The 12,930-nt window shown below is 37.9% G+C and overlaps 1 long non-coding RNA gene across 1 annotated transcript in view; it reads right to left on the bottom strand.

Moving 5' to 3' along the window:
* Positions 1–3,615: 3,615 nt before the first annotated feature.
* Positions 3,616–12,930, bottom strand: part of LOC142143989 (uncharacterized) — a 40,922-nt gene continuing 31,607 nt past the window's right edge. The window contains exons 2-3 of the long non-coding RNA XR_012689622.1: positions 5,940–6,065; positions 3,616–3,742 (exon numbers count right to left, since the gene is read on the bottom strand). This is a non-coding gene — a long non-coding RNA (uncharacterized LOC142143989). The remainder of the gene's footprint in view (positions 3,743–5,939; positions 6,066–12,930) is intronic.

The following is a 12,930-nucleotide window of genomic DNA, read 5'->3' on the forward strand; positions in this document are numbered from 1 at the left end:
TTATTTGGCCACACCGGTTAATTATTTAATTGAGGGGTTTTAATCAGACCTGTTGTTGTGTATGCAGTCTCCATTTCCAAACATTTGTGATACAAAATGGGCTGTTCTGAAGAGCTCAGTGACTTCATGCGTGGTACTATGATAGGATGCCTCCTTTTCAATAAGACAATTTAAGTGAAGTTTCATCCTGCTGGATATTCAACGGTCAACTGTAAGTGATATTATTAGAAAGTGGAAGCGTTTAGGAACAACAGCAACTCAGCTACGAAGCGGAAGACCATGTAAAATCACAGAATGGGGTCAACAACTGCTAAGGTGCATGGTGCATAAAAATCGCCAACACTCTGCTGATTCCATAGCTGAAGAGTTCCTAACTTCCACTGTCATTAATGTAAGCACAAAAACTGTGCGACAGGAGCTTAATGGAATGGGTTTCTATGGCCAAGCAGCTGCATGCAAGCCTCATATCACCAAGACCAATGCCAAGCGTGGGATGGAGTGGTGTAAAGCAGACAGAAACTGGACTGTGGAGTAGTGGAAACTTGTTCTGTAGAGTGATAAATCTCACTTCTCTGGCAGTCAGGTGGGCGAGTCTGGATTTGGCGGATGCCGGGAGAACGTTACCTGGCTGACTACATTATGCCAACTGTAAAGTTTGGTGGAGAAGGGATAACAATATGGGGCTGTTTTTTAGGGTTTAGGCTAGGCCCTTTATCTATATTATAGGGCAATCTTAATGCTTCAGCATACCAAGTCATTTTGGACAATGCTATGCTTCCACCTTTGTAGCAACAGTTTGGCGAAGGCCCTTTTCTATTTCAACATGACTGAGCACCATTGCAAAAAGCAAGGACTACAAATACAAGGAGTAGAAGAACTTGACTGACGCACACAGAGCTCTGACCTCAACTCCATCGAAAACCTTTGGAATAGACTGGAAAGAAGATTGCAAGCCAGCCCTTCTCATCCAACATCAGTGCCTGACCTCATAAATGCACTATAGAATGAATGGGCACAACTTCCCACAGAAACACTCCAACATCTTGTGGAAAGCCTTCCAAGAAGAGGGGAAGCTGTTATCGCTGCAAAAGGGGGACAAGCTCTATATTAAAGTATATGTATTTGAATACAATGTCATTACAGTCCCTGCTGGTGTAATGGTCAAGTGTCCAAATACTTTTGTCTATATAGCGTGTGTGTGTGTGTGTGTGTTTGTGTATATGTATATGTGTATGTATGTGTATAAATATATATATATATATATATATATATATATATATATATATATATATATATTAGTCACATAAGCTTGGATTGAAGAGTTTGAAGTATAGATAAGTAGGTGGACACAAACAGAGAATTGAGTGGGAAAGTGTGCTAAGCATTCCTAAGTGCTGATAACTGATATGGATACAATAAAAGATACAATTAATGCATTATGATTGGGCTGTGCTACAATACTAGGGGGTGGGATTGAAATTTACTAATCTAGGAGACAGGATTTCAATTTAGCCAGAAGAAAAACAGTAACAGAGTTGGACACATATCAAGAAGAATGGAACAATCGGATAGAGCCAGGCCAGTGAAAAAACAATGACATCACAGTTGATTTTAATCAATTCAATCAATCAGATTTTGTTAACTAATATAGTCGAAATCAGTTAGAATATCCTACAATTCTTAGTTCCTAAGATGGACACACTGGGATACTGCAGCCAGTATTAACTTGCTGGCCTGATAGCACACAATGTGAGGCCCCAAAGTGACTGCAATCCTGATGATAATATAGAAATCAATATAGTGTGCACGCTCATCTTTCATCTAAGTGCTCTAACATGTTTGGTCAAATTGGATAGAGGTCCTGTATTGTATACAGTGTAAGTCAGCATTTCCCAACTAGTGTGTTTGGACACATTTGTGTGTCATAATGTGAGACTGGATGTGTCACAAAAGTCTATCATCCAATATGGACTATTGTTGAAACAGACTAAAGATATACAATTAGGATCATTTTTAAACTATATTTTATTGGTCGCAATTTAGCTGTAATTAACTTGAGTTTTGAAGTATTTTCTTGATTAATCATGATTCTGGTTTTATTTACTTCAGCACTGTAACATTGTGTCATGAAGAAATGAATCATGTGTCAGTTGATGTGTCACAACTAACTAAACAGCTGGGAACCACTGGCGGGGGCGATTACAAGATTAGTATAGGGTGAGCCTTCCTGTCTGCTGAATCAGTAGGCAAATTCATTAGACTGGCTAATCTAGGAGGTAACAAGCTTTCAACATTGAGTTTGGTTACTAAAGGAAAACTCTAGAGATAGAGCTTCTCCAATTCATTTCAATGGAGTAATTAGTGTACCTGTGGAAACACTGAAATGAATGAGCCCTTTCATTTCATCATCATCACCATTTATTTATATAGCGCCACTGATTCCGCAGCGCTGTACAGAGAACTCACTCACATCAGTCCCTGCCCCATTGGAGCTTACTGTCTAAATTCCCTAACATACACACACAGACAGACAGACAGAGAGACTAGGGTCAATTTCTTAGCAGCCGATTAACCTACCAGTATGTTTTTGGAGTGTGGGAGGAAACCGGAGCACCCGGAGGAAACCCACGCAAACACAGGGAGAACATACAAACTCCACACAGATAAGGCCATGGTCAGGAATTGAATTTATGACCCCAGTGCTGTGAGGCAGAAGTGCTAACCACTAAGCATTTCAATGTTTGTACATGCATAAAAGGTTTTTTATTGTTAACTCGCCGGTTTTGAACTAATTGAATGTCTGAAACCAGTGAGCCTATCTTTGGTGATTTCTAAGACTATTTATTAAATCAATATTTTATAGATTTAACAGTTCTATACTTATTAATGAAAAATCAGTAAGATGGCTGCCATTTTTTTTTATAGTAAATGGGTAAATACATTTTTAAAAAATGTGATTTTACCACTATTTCCACTAATTGACCCCCAGACATACAACTTAAATACATGAATTAGCATTTAAAACTTGACCATAACAATGGTTAGTACCTTGAACATCCTAATATCATAATACGTTTGCAGTGCCATACATACTAGATCATCCATTTATATCATCTATACATTCCTTTCCTGCACAACAGGCTAAACAAGCTGGATGTGTTTATATAAGACAGCCTACCCATTCTTCAAATACATAATCATTTTATTGATGCATCTTATCCTTCTGCTTTTTTTTCTTTATTACTGTTGATAGAGGGATGAGACTGCATTGGGAACCAGTGCTAGGTAGATTGCTGTGTACATTTTAACAAAGGGCTATGAAAACATAAGTGTTGTTGGAGAAAGTTGAAACACTGGGGTCTTTTGTTAAAATGGAAAGGATTTGAAGCTTTTGTTTTGTCACACTGCAGAGGAACTAACCTAATTCAGAAATCTGGGTGTGTTTGTGTGCCTTAATATTGTATGAATGTGAACCAATGTTTCCTCAAGCCCTAGTCACGATTTTAGAAGTGAAGGGAAAAAAAATCACCTCCTGGTCGGTAACATGTCTTAGAACCAGTCATTATTTTTAATTTGTACATAAAAAAGCAGCTTCTGCCAACCACTCACCCACATAGGATCAGTCAGATCGTAATCCTGCATCCTGATGCAGTCCATGCTAATTTCAATCTTATTTGTAGGACCTTTTTCTGCCGCATCACTGGTAAAATTCAAGTCAATGGGTTGTACAGAATGCATTGGTCTAAAAAATAATGAAGAAAACAATATTTTTATTTATTGTACATGAATAATTAAATGCCTTCCATTAACTTGAAAATCTCTAGAATTTTTAAATGTAACCTTTGACAAAACATACAGTCTGCAAATATATTTCTGCACAAAAATAGCACTAGCCGTACAATCACATCATTATCACCATTTATCTATATAGCGCCACTGATTCCGCAGCGCTGTACAGAATTAGTGGCGCTATATAAATAAGTGATGATGATGATGATGAAAATATTTTTTTAGCTACTGCTTTTGACAGCCAGAAAAATTACAGTAAAACACTGGGGAATATGGGACACCCCAAAAGCACTTGGAGTGCAATACGCTCAATTGGGCACAATAAAAGGCATTATGGGACCATAATACCCAACACATTATGATGTAAAATGTTGAAATATTATGCAACTGAATATAGCACTAGCCTGTATAGGGAGGCTTATTCACAACAGTTAAGTCAATGGGGAGGTGTAATTAAAGGCAGAAAGGCATCCAACGCTACCTTGGGCACTGCAGACTACACTTTGCAGCACGCTGAAGGAGAAGAGGAAATTACATCAGAGTCCGTCATAAAAGGGAAGATTTGCGACAAAGCAAATGAAGGAGGAGAAGTGCAGAGGTGTAGACAAAGAGGAGGTAGGCACAGCCATTGGTGGGACCGTCGCCTTATTAAGCAGAGTCAATGGAAGGAGGTCCAAAGGGAGTGCAGTCTAAAGGAAGTCTGGGCCCAGTCCAGAAGGAGTCCGAGTCCAGTCCAGAGAGAGTCTGGAATTGTTCCAGTTGTTTGCATCCTCTTCCGTTTCAACTCTTCCAAATACCTGCTGTTGCCACTACTTCTACATTACAGCTTAAAGAGGAGAGAGGTTGGAGACTCATCCAGGCTTTTGATCCATGTTTCAAGACTGATCCAGGTTTCCAAGACTGGTCAGTGTCCACGGCAAGTGTGCATAACACACTACATACATGATTAGTCTAAGCCAGAAGTCTGGCCTTGAACTGCGCTACATTCCCAGGACTACCCCACCCCTCATCTTTTTTACATATCTGTGCCAATTCCTGTTAAGGGGTTACTGCCCTCACCATTGTCTTCTTACCAAATATTACACATGCTGGGTTGACTACTCACACTATTGTCTTCAACCTCATTATTATTATTATTATTATTATTGGGACTACAACCCCCATTATAATAATCTTCTTCAGTGAGAGTTATTGCCTTCATTACAAAGAGATTAATTGTTAAGCTTCAGTCTTTTCTTCTTGTTGTAAAGAAGAAAATTGTAAATGTTGCCTATAACAACCAATCAGATTCTAGGGGGCACATTTATCACACCCACAGCTTGATACATTTACCTCTAGCTGTCATTTTGTAGTATGTACTAAATAAATGATAACTAGAATCTAATTGGTTGTTATAGGCAACATCTCCATTATTTCAAATCCGCAGTTTACTAAATCTAGCCCAGAATCTTTTACCTTTACCCTTTATTTATAAGGTTGCAGTCCTTTAAGTTACATGGACACTTAATAAACGTGCCAAGTGGATTTTTCCTATTCCTTGTGAGTGTTGAGTCATCACCTGTCATTTATAGGGTGTTGGGTAGGGATTTCCTTTGTAGAACATGCCAAGATCTGCAACCCTGAAGAGAGAACATGACTCATATGGAGGCACTGCTTTAGAGAATAAGTGAGATTACCCTAACCAAATTACCACCCAGTGGCAGAACTACCATTAGTGCTGCAGGTGTGGTACACTGGGAACCATGGAGATAATGGGGCCTGCTGAATGGAGAACTATCGAGCTGCACCGGACGGAACCCACAGCTCGCTAGTTCCATCTCTGTTACCAGCATCCCCTCTCCAGGCATGCTAACGTACATGTCGGTGGCAGGCTCCTGTTACAGGCATAACCAAATAACTTTAAACAAGGTGCCTCTGAGACGTGAGCATACAATTATTTTACAAAACAAGGTAATAGAAAACATATCTACCAAAACAAAATGCGATTACTTTTTTGGCAGTTGACCAAGTTACTCCTGGAAAATGGTGAGGTCATATGTGATGCCCGAAAATGTTTATTGGTGAAATGTAGCTACTTTTGCATAGCTGGAGAAATAAAACTTACCATAAATATGCTATTGAAAGATCAAGGGTGTTCATAGCAAACTTACCCTAGAAATTCCCAAAGACGATCAAATACACCAGTGCTTTTATTTTCGGACCCGTGGGAGGTCTGAGGCATGGCTGTGCAATAATACCTTTCTTTACAGGAAAAATGAGTCGATGTGTCCACAAACCTTAAAAACAAAATAAGTTTTGTGAGTGAACATCAATGATGACAGCTTATTTTAACATAAACAGTAAACAGTATAATCTATACATCACATCTGTTGCTTTCCATGACATATACATATAACATCGTAAAAAAAAACTAAGATTCAAATTAGTGTGAAGTCCTATTGGATCCTTGCGTGAGGTCCTTCTATGCACATTTGTATTTATTACGGTATATAAAACATTGCTTGAAAATGGGGAATTAATTTGTCCGTGGAGTGCCTCCGGAAATGTTGTGGGGGGGGGCACATCTCCTTTTCCTCAATGTTGGGGTACCATAGTATCAGGAAATGTGCCCAGCCGCGATATTTGGCAGAACATACCAGAACATACCAGGTAAGTGACGTTTTAATACCCTTAATTCCAGCAGAATCTCCTCACACGAGGTTTCAACTGGACTTAAATCGTCCCCTGTATGTCCTAGCCCAGTTTGCCTGCTGTCTTTGCAACATGAAGCTAGAAAAAAAAAATCTTTAAAACAAAGATAAATGGATAGATAAGATAATATAAATAAATAAATAAGGCTGGAGAAAGGGAGAAGGAAACATAAAATTGATAAAGGAAACAAAGATTTGAGTGATTGATTGAAGAGGAGCACTCATGTGGGAGTGTTGAAAGAAGTAGAGGCAGTGACCCAGTAAATGGGAGAGGTGAAACAGACTGAGGTAGTTTACTTATACATTACAATACAAGTTCACTAAAGAAACATGACAGAATCTACCAGTTACAGGACAGAGCAGCAAGGATTAGAATATAAGATAAGACCTAAAGGGAACTATTTACATATAATCTAGGTGGCCATAAAATGACAAATCATGTGATACTTCCTATACATTTCTATATTTGCACCTGTCTGCTATTTATTCTATAGTTTACATAATGTTCCCCTGTATAGGTGGCAAAGTGCAACATAATCAGGCTTGTTGTTTCATTGGGTATGAGTTTAAACTTCCATGAAACATAATGCACATATGAATCGCAACATTATTACTAAAACCAGTTCTTACAAACAGACTTGCTCCTACATCGTCTTTTGCTAAGAATCAAACATCTTCACAAAACAAATTTTAATTTTCTTTTCTACTAACATAAGGTGTTTTGCAACTATATTCCTTGACATTAAGACAAATGCATCTTCTATAATGGTGCTCATTTAATTCTGATGAAATTAAAAGATCATATTTTCTTCTCATGCTTATAGCAGAAATGGAAAGCTCATGTCTTATATATCATTAATGTCTGCAGGGGTAAACCTTGTTACACAATATTTGACAATTGATTGGCTTATTTCATAGGGTGATTTAAATCCTCGTAGAGTTAGAGATTTTGTTAGTTGACCCTTTGCTTTGGCCTGAGAAAGCTCTTGGCTATGTAGTAGGCTCTTTGACCTATTGCGTGAACTCTGAGCCTACTAATCACAGTAGGCAGAGAGCCAGGGGCATTGCAACAAACCTCTTTCATCACTTCCAATAGATAGAACTAGTGCATTAACTTAAAATAAGTAAAATAAAAATATAAGCAATCGCCAATATAGGAGAAAAGTACATTGGTAATTTGCAAAGGTATTAAAGTTCAGTGACTATACAGGACAGAGCTTAAGGCTGTTAACACATGAACATTAACAGACACTAAGCTTTTGCAGCCAGAAAATATTATAATGGTAGTTTACAATTTTGCGAAAAATATGGACATGCTCTGTGTTTATTTTGTGGGCAAGAAATCAACTATTTGTGCGCTGGGCATGTCACATGAAACTTCTTTGGGAAAGGTCCATCTATAGGCCTTTCATGCGATTATTTGTAGGATTGTATAATATCTACACTTTCATTACACTGGTATTTGTGCACATGAAAATGCAAATTCCTACATAAAATGCAAAAGCCACCCCCCCTGAATATATAGGATATATAAATGTGTATGTATATGTGTATGTATGTGTATATATGCATGTGTATATATATGTATGTGTGTGTGTGTATGTGTATATATATATATATATATATATATATATATATATATATATATTTATACACACACATATTATATACATGTATATACATATATATATATATATATATATATATATATATATATATTATCTGCGTGTATGTGTGTGTATATATGTATATATATATATATATATATTATGTACATACACACACAACCATACATATATACACATACATACACGTGTGTGTGTATGTGTATATATATATATATATATATATATATATATATATATATATATATACATATATATATGTATATGTGTATATATATATATATATATATATATATATGTATATATATATAAATATATATATATATATATATATATATATATATGTATATGTATATATATCATATATAAATTAAAGTTTTCAACATATTTTGTTCTGCAACATAAAATATTTGTTTGCGTATGGTTGCACAGTGAGGTGTTGTATTGCTCCTAGTGCACATTCATCAAGCAAGGCTCCAGTCCATCTAGCGGTTCCATCATATAACATTCCACTTAATACTTTGTTTGGAAATTGCACAAAAAACCTTACAATATTGATGAATTTGATAATGATTATATTGTTACAATTTTACCAATGTAATGCTGGCATCACAATAGACACAACTTGCCACTTGGCCAAATGGAGCGACTCAATGTCCGATTTGGCCACTCACTGTTATGGCTGTTTAGCACTCAGATTACAGTGTACAGATTGCACCATTAGTGCCGACAGCTGTCATCTGCTCACAGGCTTCTCAGGCAAACTCCAAAATGATCCAATCAGTATTGAACAAATCGTTCTCTAGCATACTGCTCATTTTGGTGTTATATGTATAGCAATAACAGGACAATTTGTCGATAATTATGATAAGGGTGTGATCAGCATAAGACATAATGAATTCATAAAGTTAGCTTAAATTATACTTTTGAATCCTACTCAAACATTTTTAAGACCCTAAGACAAATGAAGGCAAATATAGAAAATACTGATTTGCACCAAGCAACAGTACAACTTAGTGTTGAAAACATAAATCAACAGAAATGCTTGATTAGTTTGGCAAACACAGTTCCAGATAAGTAATAGGCAACAAAGAACACTTATTAGGGATGATTACCAGAAACATCTAGGTTTTACTTTTAACAGAGGAGGATCATTTGTGAGCATGCTAGTAACACCATACTTACCTACTTTCTTCAGCTCTCTTCCGGGAGCCAGCCAGTGGAGGGGGGCGTGAGGGGGCGGGGCGGCCAAAATCGCGTCATTTCGGCCCCGCCCCCTGTGACGTCATGACGCAAATTGCGTCATTTGACAGCGGGGGGCGGGGCTAAACGCCGCGATTCATCGGGAATCGCGGCGTTTGGGATCTAATTCTGCCCACTTCACTAGGAAGTGGGCACTTCCTAGTGAAGTGGGCAGAATTCGGGAGATTGCCACACTCGCCCGGGAGTCCGGGAGACTCTCGCAAAATGCGGGAGTCTCCCGGACATTCCGGGAGAGTTGGCAAGTATGAGTAACACTCCAGGAACTTGGCAGAGCACTGTGTGCTGGAATTCCCCTTGCTCTGCATTGTAATACTGCAAAGATTGGTAGCCATTGCTATTCAGCAGGGCACAGCTGTGCAGGGAGCAGAGGAGGGTCTTGCTGCCAAAGACAAGATTGAGTTTGGCAATAAATATCTTGTGGAATTCCCCTCTCTGAAAATGGGGCCGCTCTCTCCCCCAATCTTTCAAAGCAAAAGCACATTGCATTTAAGCAATTTTGTTTATGCTGTTTGTGAAAATAATGGTCTCTGATTCGTTTTATACCCCAAGCTGTTCTGTTTGTGTAAATATATATGTGTGTGTATATATATATATATATATATATATATATATATATATATATATATGTATATATATATATATATGTATATATATATATATATATATATGTATATATATATATATATATATATATATATATATATATACACAAGTTAACCTGTGCATGATACTCATGCATTCTAGTCAAATCAAGCTACTTAAGGTGTTAATTGTCATGCATTTGGGGCTAGGCCAGGCCTCCTCAGGGGAAGAGCGTTACTTCCCGACCCAAGCGCCCTTTTTTAACGTGGTTTTGTCCACATGTCACCACCTCATCATTTTTCTCCATCACCTCATCCTTCATCTTCATCGCAACATCCTTCATCAAGCTACTTAAGGCGTTAAAAACTCCCCACTGTCACCCCCGGCAACCACCAACCACTCCCAACTGTCACTTCTCCTTCAAGAAATATATAGGTCAGTGTATAACTCTGCCCAGCAGGTGGCGCTGCAGCTTGTTTTTTTTTTTTGCACACACGCCACTAGGCATTTATATAGTAGATATATATATATATATATCTACACTGGTATTACAGGTGGAGAGAGTCCATGTTTCAAGTAATGGTGTCTACTCGTTACCAGTGACCAATTAAAGTTATACAGTACATTTTATTAGTGCTCACACACGCAAATAATAATAGATCCTATGCATCTACAATGTATTTGTATACCATACATTTTAACATATTATTACATCTGTGCCAAAGTACCTGAGACATTTAATTGCTATCAAACTGTCAAATACTTTAATTATTTTCTCTAATTGCCAGGGGACCGGAGAATTGAGACAGACAGTCTGTGAAAATTCTCATCTTTTGTTTCGTCTGTTCATCTAGACCAACAAAATGTACAAGTATTGAACAGAAAGAAGAAGAAGGATGATACAGTAAGGGAAGGACTGGAAAAATGCTATACATGCATCATGCAACCATTGGGAATACTGAAGCAACAAATATATGTTGACTGTAAAATTATGAGGAACCGAAGTGTGCCAAAATGTAGTATTTCTAATGACTGATTGTTTTTTTCTGTTGGATTTATGTATAACACTGTGAATATTTTATGTAACCTTTCAAAGTGTATTTTGTTAACTGACCTGAGTCTGACCTAGGCAAGTGTCAATGGTCTTGTGAAAGTAGCCAGGCCTAGAGACAGATTAAATCTCTGAGTAGTTTGTGTATGCAGAAAAGTTAAACTTAGCCAGGCCAAACGAACAGAGGTGAGAACTCAGGTCTTGTGAAATGCCACGTCTCAGGATATCCATAATATACTTTGAAAGCCCTGCATCATTTTGGGCATCCATCTAACAGGTGAAAATAAAATTCCTAAGGTGGGGGGGTCAAGAGCCAACAAGAAATAGTTTAACAATCCCTTGTATCAGTAGTACAGTGTTCATTTTCATGAGGGAGACTATCAAGACTGAAATTACTCATTTTCCTCAATTGTGTTCCCTCACATATCAGGTCTTAACTAGTAAGTAGTAACTCTGATTTTATTTTCTGAAACTCATTTGTGCAACATATTGTATGTCTTGTTATTCATTTTTGTAAATAAGCTTTGGAAATATGTTTCAGATTTAACATATTTTAATCTAGCATATTCTCCATGATTCTTTGTGAATTTACGAAGCCCAGGGAGGCTCATGCTACATGTATATGTGATTTAAGTGTGAAACACTAATAAGTGGTGTTGGTGAACGTAAGGATGCCAGAATAAATCCTTTGTGGTGACAGAAAAGGTGTATTCATCGCTTAGTGACTAAGGTGACGCCAGTCACGGCAAGCTGTTCAGATTGCTGTATCTGTAGGGTGTATTGCAGGGTGTTCGTGACAAATGGAAAAATGCTATACATGCATCAAGCAACCATTGGGAATATTGAAGCACCAAATAGATGTTGACTGGAAAATATGAGGAACCGAAGGAAAAAACGAATCTATTGCATTTACAAAAATGAATGTATAAATGTCTGTCCAATGAAATATATATAAATTGCCTCAAAAAGTTAGGTTACTTGTTCAAATTTTTAGTTCCTATAGTTACATTAATCAGAATAATTAACTATGGAATAATTCTAGACAATAATATGCTACTTATTATTGCACTGTCTCTGCTGTCCATGTACGGTTTCTGGACAAATTTGAAAACCACTGCTCATATGAACTTTGCAACCCATGTTTTTTTCTCCGTGTAATGTGGGGTAAGGCTAAACAATCAAAGTCCATATACACCAGTCAGCTGCAACATTAAAACCCCTAAAAGTGAAGTGAATAGCATTGATTATCTCGTCACCATGGCACCTGTCAAGGGCTGGAATATATTAGGCAGCAAGTGAACAGTCAATTCGTTAAGTTGATGTGATGGAAGCAGGAAAAATGGGCAAGTGTAAGGCTATGAGAAACTTTGATAAGGGCCAACTTGTAACGACTGGATCAGAGCATCTCCAAAATGGCAGGTCTTGTGTTCTCGATATGCAGTGCTTAGTACCTACCAAAAGTGGTCCAAGAAAGGACAACCGGTGAAACAACGACAGGGTCATGGGCACCCAAGGCTCATTGATACGTGTGGTGATGAAGCCTAGCCTGTCTGGTCTAATCCCACAGATGAGCTACTGTAGCACTTATTACTGAAAGGTTAATGCTGGCTATCGTAGACAGGTGTCAGAACACACAGTGAATGGCAGCTTGCTGTGTATGGTGGTGCGTAGCCACAGACTAGTCAGAGTGCCCATCTGACCCCTCTGCACCTCTGAAAACTCCTACAATAGGGAAGTGAGAATCAGACCTGACCATGGAGCAATGGAAGAAGGTGGCCTGGTATGATGAATCACGTTTTCTTTTTCATCATGTGGATACCCATGTGTGTGTGCATTGTTTACCTGGGGAAGAGATGGCACCAGAATGCACTATGGAGGCAAGCCGACAGAGGCAGTGTGATGCTGTGGGCAATGTTCTGCTGGGAAACAT

Source organism: Mixophyes fleayi, chromosome 3 (genome assembly GCF_038048845.1).
Source record: "Mixophyes fleayi isolate aMixFle1 chromosome 3, aMixFle1.hap1, whole genome shotgun sequence".
Taxonomy (NCBI): Eukaryota; Metazoa; Chordata; class Amphibia; order Anura; family Limnodynastidae; genus Mixophyes; species Mixophyes fleayi.